The sequence below is a fragment of the Myotis yumanensis genome, unplaced genomic scaffold, assembly GCF_028538775.1.
Source record: "Myotis yumanensis isolate MYYU_CA2020_CCGP unplaced genomic scaffold, mMyoYum1.0.hap1 SCAF_10, whole genome shotgun sequence".
NCBI classification, from domain to species: domain Eukaryota; kingdom Metazoa; phylum Chordata; class Mammalia; order Chiroptera; family Vespertilionidae; genus Myotis; species Myotis yumanensis.
The window spans coordinates 60337326-60346077 of record NW_027223761.1 but is presented as its reverse complement, the minus strand read 5'-3'; the positions used below and the strand labels follow the sequence as shown (position 1 = coordinate 60346077).

The 8752-nt window shown below is 38.8% G+C and overlaps 1 pseudogene; it reads right to left on the bottom strand.

Annotated features, from left to right (window-relative positions):
- Positions 1-1201: 1201 nt before the first annotated feature.
- LOC139018475 (heat shock protein HSP 90-beta pseudogene) lies at positions 1202-3298 on the bottom strand (annotated as a pseudogene).
- Between the last annotated feature and the right edge of the window lie 5454 nt (positions 3299-8752).

The window sequence follows — 8752 nt, the reverse complement described above, 5'->3', positions numbered from 1 at the left end:
ATTCACTGCTAATGGGAATTAAATTGGTACAGCCACTATAGGAAACATTATGGAGGCTCCTCAAAAAATTAAGAATAGAGTTGCCAGGGGACCCAGCAACATGTCTTCTGTGTATCTACCTGAAAGATTTGAAAACATTTATTTGCAAAACTAGTATGCACCCCTATGTTCATTGCAGTATTATTCAAAGTGACCAAGTCATGGAAACAACTGAAGTGTCCTTAGACAGATGACTGGATAAAGATGATGTGGTAGATGTATTCATTGTAATTCTACTCAGCCATAAAAAAAGATGAAATACTGCCATTTGCAACAACATGGATGGGTCCTGAGAATAACATGTATGCACAATATGTCTGACAGAAAAAGTTAAGAACGATATGATTTCCCTCATACGTGGGATATAAAACTGAAAGCAACAAATGAACAAACAAGAAAAACAAACAAAACTCATAGACAGAGACAACAATATAGTGGTCACAGGGGGAATGAAGAAGGGGATAGTAAAGGGTAAAGGGAGTCAAATATATGGAGAGAGAAGAAAATTTTACTTTGGGTGATGGGCACATATTACAAGATATAGATATAGGTATCATATAACTGAAACCTATATAATCTTATTAACCAATGTCACCCTAATACATTTAATTTAAAAAAGGAAAACAAGTGTATAATCTGATGCTTTGATATCTATATACATAGTGAAATGATTACCATATTCTAGCTAATTAACATATCTCCTTTTTTTTTATGACAAGAGCACCTGAAATCTATACTCTTAACAAATTTACAGTATTCAATAAAGTATTACAACAGGCTCAGATTATGGTTAGCAATTAAGGTATATACTAGTACACTTTTATTTTCTTTTTTTAAAAAACCTGCATCTTCTTTATTTTGTATACTTTATTTTCAGAACAAAATAAGCAACAACAAAAAATCTCCCACAATATGCAACATCCAAACCTGATGTCAAATATGAGAAGAGAATGCTTGAGGCCCTTGTAACCTGCTTTAGGCAGACAACAGAGTAAAAAACAGACAAACAAACAAACAAACAAAAACACTAGACACCAGCAGAGGAAACCAGGCAGGTCAGAGCCACTCAGGCTGCTGGTGGAGCCATGAAGACACTACACAGAGGTCACAGATCTACAGGTAGAAACTCCTAACCTACTTTTTCATACAAGAGTCACCCTCATCACCCCCAAGGGGAGGGGATCCCACCAGGAACAGCAGCACTAGGTCCTTGTGCTGTCTCTTCATCTTCATCAGTGCCTAGACCTAGCTTCATCATGCAGTGGATGCAGTTGGAGTAGGTCTGTGGATACTCAAGTGAGAAGCAAGAAGAGAGCAACACACTTTAAGTAGCAACACCACAAGGTCCTTGACAGTCTTGTCCTTGTCTGCCTCCACCTTTTGCCACAGTCTCCACAATTGGGGTAGTTGAACTTTCTGGCCATTGTGTAGCCCATTGGAGAGTTGTCCCAAAGTGTGTGTGTGTGTGTGTGTGTGTGTGTGTGTGTGTGTGTGTGTGTGTGGAGGGAGGGGCTTTAATGATGAGCTCCATGTTAGCTGCTCCATTGTTAGTCACAATGCAGCTGGGTGAAGACAAGCCCATTGGAGATTGTCACCTCTCAACCTTTGTATCCAATATTTTTTTCATGAGTTTGCAGAGGTTCTCAAACTTGGCCATGCTCTCTTCCATTTTCTTCTCCTCTTCATGTAGCTCCAGGCCCTCCTTGGAGCTCTTCCCATCAAACTCCTTGACCTGCTGCACACAGTACTCATCGACAGGTTCCATCACATATACTACCTCTTCCACACTTGCTCCACAAAAGTACAGTTGACAACTTGTTCTTTGCTCTCACCAGTGATAGATGAACTTGTTGGTCTCCATGTGTGAGACATATTCTGAAAAATGAATAATTTCATCTCTAGACAGAGAGGTGTGATATCACAGAAGCTCAGAAAGGCATCACCATTTAGTAGAGTCCTCATGGATTCCAAGCTTTAGGTGTTTAGAAAATGCCTTAGAATTTCTTATAATTATCCTTGTCTTCTGTCAGCTGAGAGAAGAGCTCAAGTCACTTCAACAATGTTTTTTGAAATGACCTTCTAAATTTTGCTTTGCTGGAGCAATTCTTGGGAGATGTTCATGAGGAGGTCCTCAGAGTCAACCACACCATGGATGAAATTGAGATACTTTGGTATCAACTCATCACAGCTGTCCATGATGAACACATGGCAGACAGAGTTTTATGTGTTTGATTCTTCATCTTGGTCTCAAAGCGCTCAAAAGGAGCCCCTCAGGGGATGAACAGCAATGCCCTGAATTCCAACTGACCTTCTACAGAGAAGTGCTTGACTGCCAAGTGGTCTTCCCAGTCATTGGCAAGGCTCTTACAGAACTCTCCATGTTCTTCTTGAGTGATATCATCAGGGTCCAAAATGGGCTTGTTCTTGTTCAGTTCTTCCTGATCGATATAGTTTTCCTTAATCTTCTTTGTTTTCTTTTTGTTACCCTTAGCGCTATCATCCTCCTCATCTGAACCCATGTCTTCAAACTTGGGTTTCTCCTCATCATCTTTATCTTCGGCATCTTTCTCCCCTTTCTCTTCCTCTGCTTCATCATTGATTTCTTTCTCTCATTCCTTCTTCAAATAAAGGGTTGATGGTATTACCTATAAACTGTGAGTGCTTCTGCACCAATTCTTTGACCTCCCTCCCTCTAACTACTCCGTCATGTCATCTTTAAGGTGGAGGATTACTTTGGTACCCAGGCCATAGTCAGCTCGCACAGTGAAGGAACCCTCAGCAGAAGACTCCCAGGCATACTGCTCATCATCATTGTGCTTTGTGAACACAAGCACTTTCTCCACCACCAGGTGGGCAGAACAAAAGCCAACACCAAACTCTCCAATAATGGAGATGTCTGCACCAGCCTGAAGAGCCTCTATAAATGCTTCTGTTCCAGACTTGGCAATGGTTCCCAGATGATTTATAAGATCACCTTTGGCTATGCCAATGTCTGTGTCCACCAAAGTGAGTGTGAATTCCTGGGGTTTGCAGATGATGTAAATTTTCAGCTCTTTACCACTGTCCAACCTGGAAGTGGCAGTCAGGCTCTCATAGTATATCTTGTCCAAGGCTTCAGAAGCATCACTAATCAATCCCAAAAGAAAATTTCCCAGTTGGAGTAAGAAGTACTGGTGATGAGAGACATGAGTTGGGCAATTTCTGCCTGAAAAGTGCAAGTCTCCACCTCCTCCTCCCCATAATGCATTTCCTCAGGCATCATGAAGATGAAGGATGCAAGTACTAGAGAGCAGGGTGGGTAGGGACTGTGTTCAGCTCACACACTGTGCAACCAGCATGCTCAGGGGTGACTCTGTACCTTGTTTTTTTAGACATACAGTCATTGTACAGTTAATAGTCTACAATCCTATATAATAAAAGAGAAACATGCAAATTAACCATCCCTCCACTACACTCAAGCCACGCCCACAAGCCATGCCCACAAGCCAATGAGGAGTGAGTATGCCAATTAACCCGACAAAGATGGTGGGTAATTTGCATACACAGAGCAGAGTGGGAGAGCCGGAAGCTTGGGGGGACATGTCTCCCTCGGTCACCGGACGGAGAGCAGAGCAGGAGAGCCGGAGGCTTGGGGGGACGTGGCTCCCTCGGTCAGGGAAAACCCAGAGTGTGGGGAGCACCAGGAATTCTGGGAATAGTAGTTCTAATGGCAGCCCCAGGACTGGAAGTGGAAGCCCAGAGTGCAGGGAGCACCAGGAATGCTGGGAATCGTAGTTCTGGTGGTAGATGGATCTCCTAGACCAGTGATGGCAAACCTATGACACGCGTGCCAGAGGTGACAGGTGAACTCATTTTTTTGGTTGATTTTTCTTTGTTAAATAGTATTTAAATATATAAAATGAATATCAAAAATACAAATCTTTGTTTTACTATGGTTGCAAATATCAAAAATTTCTATATGTGACACGGTACCAGAGTTAAGTTAGGGTTTTTCAAAATAGTGACATGCTGAGCTCAAAAGGTTCACCCTCACTGTCCTAGACACTAGAGCAAAGTGAGCCTGTAGCACGTTACTGTTGCGGTGGGGGATGGAGGGAAAGCAAAGGTGAGAGACATAAGTAAAATCAGAGTGCTAGGAAAAATTAAAGGGAAGATATCTTAAAACTTCCAGAAAATCTCCACCAATGGAGCAAAGAAAACAAAATGCCTCTATTATTCTGTGAGCAACAAACCAAACTAGGTTGGGGGTCTCAGACAGTTGGCTCATATGATTGCAAAGACAGACAGAAACTCCCGGATTGGAGAGGGCTTCCCTGAGGGCTCCCAGATTGGAGAGGGTGCAGGTCGGGCTGACAGACCCCCCCCTCCACCCCCCCTCCGCACCCCCCAGTGCACGAATCTTCGTGCACCGGGCCCCTAGTATAGTATAAACATAAGTTCTATATGCACTGATGCACTGGGAAAGAAAAAATTGAGACTCACTTTATTGTGACATTTGCTTTATTGCAGTGGTATGAAACTGTAATGCAATACCTCTGAGGTATAACTACACATTAGATCTCTAGACATATTCATTCCATATGACTGTAAATTTGAATAACATCTCCCCATTTACCCCACCTCCCTACCTTGGGAACGATTGTTTTACTTCATGTATTTAACTGTTTTAGATTCCATTTAAGTGAGATTATGAAGTGTTTTGTTTTGTTTTCCCTTTCTGTGTCTAGCTTATTTCACTTAGCATAATGTCCTTCAGTTTTACCCATGTTGGTGTAAATTGCAGAATCTCCTTTTTTAAGGCTGAATAACATGCCATTGTGACATATATAATCTCAAAACTTCTTTATCCATTTATCCTAAGTATCTATAGCTTTTTTCTATATCTTGGCTATTGTGTATAATGCTGCAATGAACATGGGAGTGCAGATCTCTTTAAAGTACTGTTTTCATTTCCTTCAGGTATATACCCAGCAGAGGGCGTGGTGGATCATATGATAGTTCTAGTTTTACTCTTTATCACAGCTGGAGCAGAATATAAAGAAAACATAAAATAGTTTGAAGAACAGAGAGGCACAATAAGCCATAGCATCTCATGAACAAGATGAAAAAAACAAACAAACAATTTCTGAAGCAATAATTTATAGAAGGCATTTTGCAAAGCCCATTAGAGAGAAGTAAATTTCCTTCCCCCACAGCACTAATAAAAGTCTAAGAAAGTGAGTAGAGAATGACCACATGGTTTTGATATGAAAGAGTGGCATTTCAGCAAAAAACTCTATTAGGTAAATACAGTTTAGGAATATGCAAGGGACTCGGCAGAAACTGAAGAAAGAGAAAAGAATAAGGACCAGAACAGAACAGAGAAAATTCTGTAAACCACATTGGCTAACTCCTTTTATATTGAGGAAAAATTGGAAGCTTATACTCTGAACTCATTAAACATTTATTGTTCATGTTATACAACCATGTTTGCTATGACTAAATAGGAAACAATTTATAGCTTTCACTCCATAGTTTGGACTCTTTCCAAAGATATTCTTTGGTAAACTTCATGAAGATCCAGAGCAAAGATGAAACCTCTATTTTGAAAGACAGCGGGATCAGAAAAAGCAGAATCTAACATATCAGTTAAGATTGTTGTGATCTGAGTAGGCAAGGAATTTAAGGATTCTTCCTAAATTAATATGGAAAATAAAGGTTATATCTGCCAGAATTTAAACAATGCACCTTTGGAAATATGAAAAATATAGTGTAAGGTCCTAGCCTTTGAGGTTCTTTTATAACCCAGAAAGGAGTTGACAAATGTCATGTAAGCATTTTTCCTGATCACTTATCTGTATTTCATCTGAAAGCTCACAATTTCTTTTTTCTTTAGGCCTTTCTTATCTATCGTAACCTTTCCTCTCCATGTCACTCTTCTGTTCTTCAAAAATCTTCCTTTCATATTCATTGAAACTAATGCAGTAAGAAGCTTGAAGCACTGACATGTATGGACAAAAGACTAGCTGCCTACATTCTTATAATTCCACTTTTTAAAAAGCATGTTTCACTTATACCCCACAATAAAAGACCTCTGCTGTATTCATAGAAATAATTTCAATTTCTTCTAACGTTTTTGTTGTTGTTAATCCTCACCCAATGATATTTTTTTCCATTGATTTTTTTTTCAGAGAGAGTGGAAGGGAGGGAGGGGGAGAGGGAAGGAAAGAGAGAAAGAAAGAGAGAAACATCAACCTGCAACCCAGGTACTCGATCCTTTGGTGAGTGGGAAGATGCTTCAACCACTGAGCCACATGGACCAGGGCTCTTCTAACTTCTTGTCAAAGGTAGTCTGTTATCTGCTAGAGAATATGTTGTATTTTTAAGCAGTATGGATAGAAACAAACTTCAAACTGATTTTAAGTAAGAAAGATATTATATATAGCTGATAAAATTTAGTAAGAAAGAACTTTGTATAGGGGGTAATCTGAGTGATTGCTTCTGGATAATGATACAAATTTAATAAGATAATAAGACATTTTAAGGTATTGGGGTGTGAATTGAGGAAGGGATATTAGGCAAACTGGTACAAATGCTCAAGAACGGGAATATGCAGAAAGATGTTTCAAAATTGTTCAAAGAATATGATGAAAAGAATGAAAGGAAAAAGTGGTATAAAATGTTGACCCTAATCAGCACGTGTAAAGGAGGCAGTGGCTTCAACAAAGCTGTGCTCTGAGGAGATGAATCTGGCACAAGGCTTACTGTCAATTGGAGGCAAGTGATCGGAAAGAAGTCTACGTACGCACCTAAGCTACCATGGACATAATAGGAATGACAGAGAAGAGGTCAAATCCATACAACTGGAAACTCGGGGCTTAAGAGAGAAGGAGAAGTGAGAAATATGGAGTCAAAAGATATACTGCTCTGAAACTGGATGCCTAAATGAATAGAAACCAAGTGATAGAAAAGAACTACTTCATTTGATTTAGTCATGTTGTACGTGAGGACTATTATCGATATCCAATTTATAGTAAAACCTTTTAATAAGCAAATTTCCCTCTATTTCAGAATTTATAATAGTAAAACATCTGAGCTACTATAACTTTCTAAATAGTTAATTCTTGAAGAAAACATATTTATTGTGATAGCAAGAATCACAAGGCTTCAAGAAGTCTGGAAAATGTTCAAGGTCAAACTCACAGCAATGCTTCAAAATTCCTCTGCAACTTGCCATCATGGGTGATGAACACTGGAAAAGAAAGACTGACTAGACTTTTCTTCAGCACCTACTAGTTGAGTAAAGTTGAGTCAACTATTTAACATCCTTGATTCTTAGATTTTATATTTGTAAAGTGAGATGTGTATGTAATGATTAGTGGGGTATGTCCACCCCTTTACACAGAGTTATAAGAATCAAGTGAAATAAAATCAAATGTCCTTAAAGGTGTCTCTAAGCTGTAAGGCACTATAAATTATGTGACATGGAGGCACAGGTAGTAAATATGAATTGCTAGTAAATACTCTTAGTTGTAACTGATATAATGACTAAAACTATCTCTACTAAATCAGCTATGGCTACTTCTGGCACTACTGCCACTATTGAGGCTATTTTTTAATCAATGGGATCTTCACCATTCATTTAAAGGAAAAGGTCAATTGGTCATCTGATTATCTCCATCTCTTCCAGAACCATTATAAAAGAAAGGTAGAGAAATGAAACTGGCATAAGTCAACAGAGATGGGACATAATATGGCAACTGATTGCAAAAAAGAAAAAGAAAAATGGAAAGCAGATCAAACAGCAGTCACTGACTTTGAAATTATGAAGAAGATAGAGCATACATTTAGGAGAAGAGGATGCAAGTGATTTTCCCTGAAAAACTCCAGAGATTTATAAGGCCTAGCAAAAGGTAAAGAGTGGGAATGAAAAAAGAGAGATCATTTGAAAACAATTACACTGAATATATGACCACCCATTTCTCGTACCAATGCAAAGAATATCAACAATTACATGTCTACTCTACAGGCAGAATTTTTAAGCATTCTCCTAGAGAAATTTATCTAGAAGCACAAGATTCAAAATCAGCACACATGAGGAAAGGTGCAGGTGAGGATCATACTTTAAAACAAGGAAGTAAAATGAACATTTGTACACTAAGTGCTCAGACATATGCCCCTGCTGGGAACCTACACAACAGTGACTGTCAATCCTTCCCTGGAAGGGCTATTAGAAACATCATCTCCAGATAATCTGAAAATCCTTAGAGCAATGATATGTCCACATTCATATTGTGGGAGAGTGCCCTAGCAAAAAAGCCAGTTGCCCACCCAATTACCATATTAATTAGTTCCTTATTCTTTGGTTCATCAGTATACAAAGGGCTTCTAAACTGATATTTTAATGCCCCTATTTTATATAAAAAGGAACAAATAAACATCACCTGACACTTGAGAAAAGACTACAACATGGACGGCTGAGAAAATGTAGAGAAATGATATGTCAGTCTTAAGGAAAGAGAGATAACTCTAAAAACATTTAAATATTTACTCTCCACAATGAAGTACTAGTGCACGAAAAATTTTTAAATGCTATGAAAAGGAAAATGATAAACAGAAAGAACTCTTGCAAGTTAAAGCATTGTAAGAAAATAGTTCAACTACAAGTTATAAAGGTAAATTTAAGAAAGTCTTTTAGAAAAAAATGAAAATATGTACAGTTGGAAAATACGAA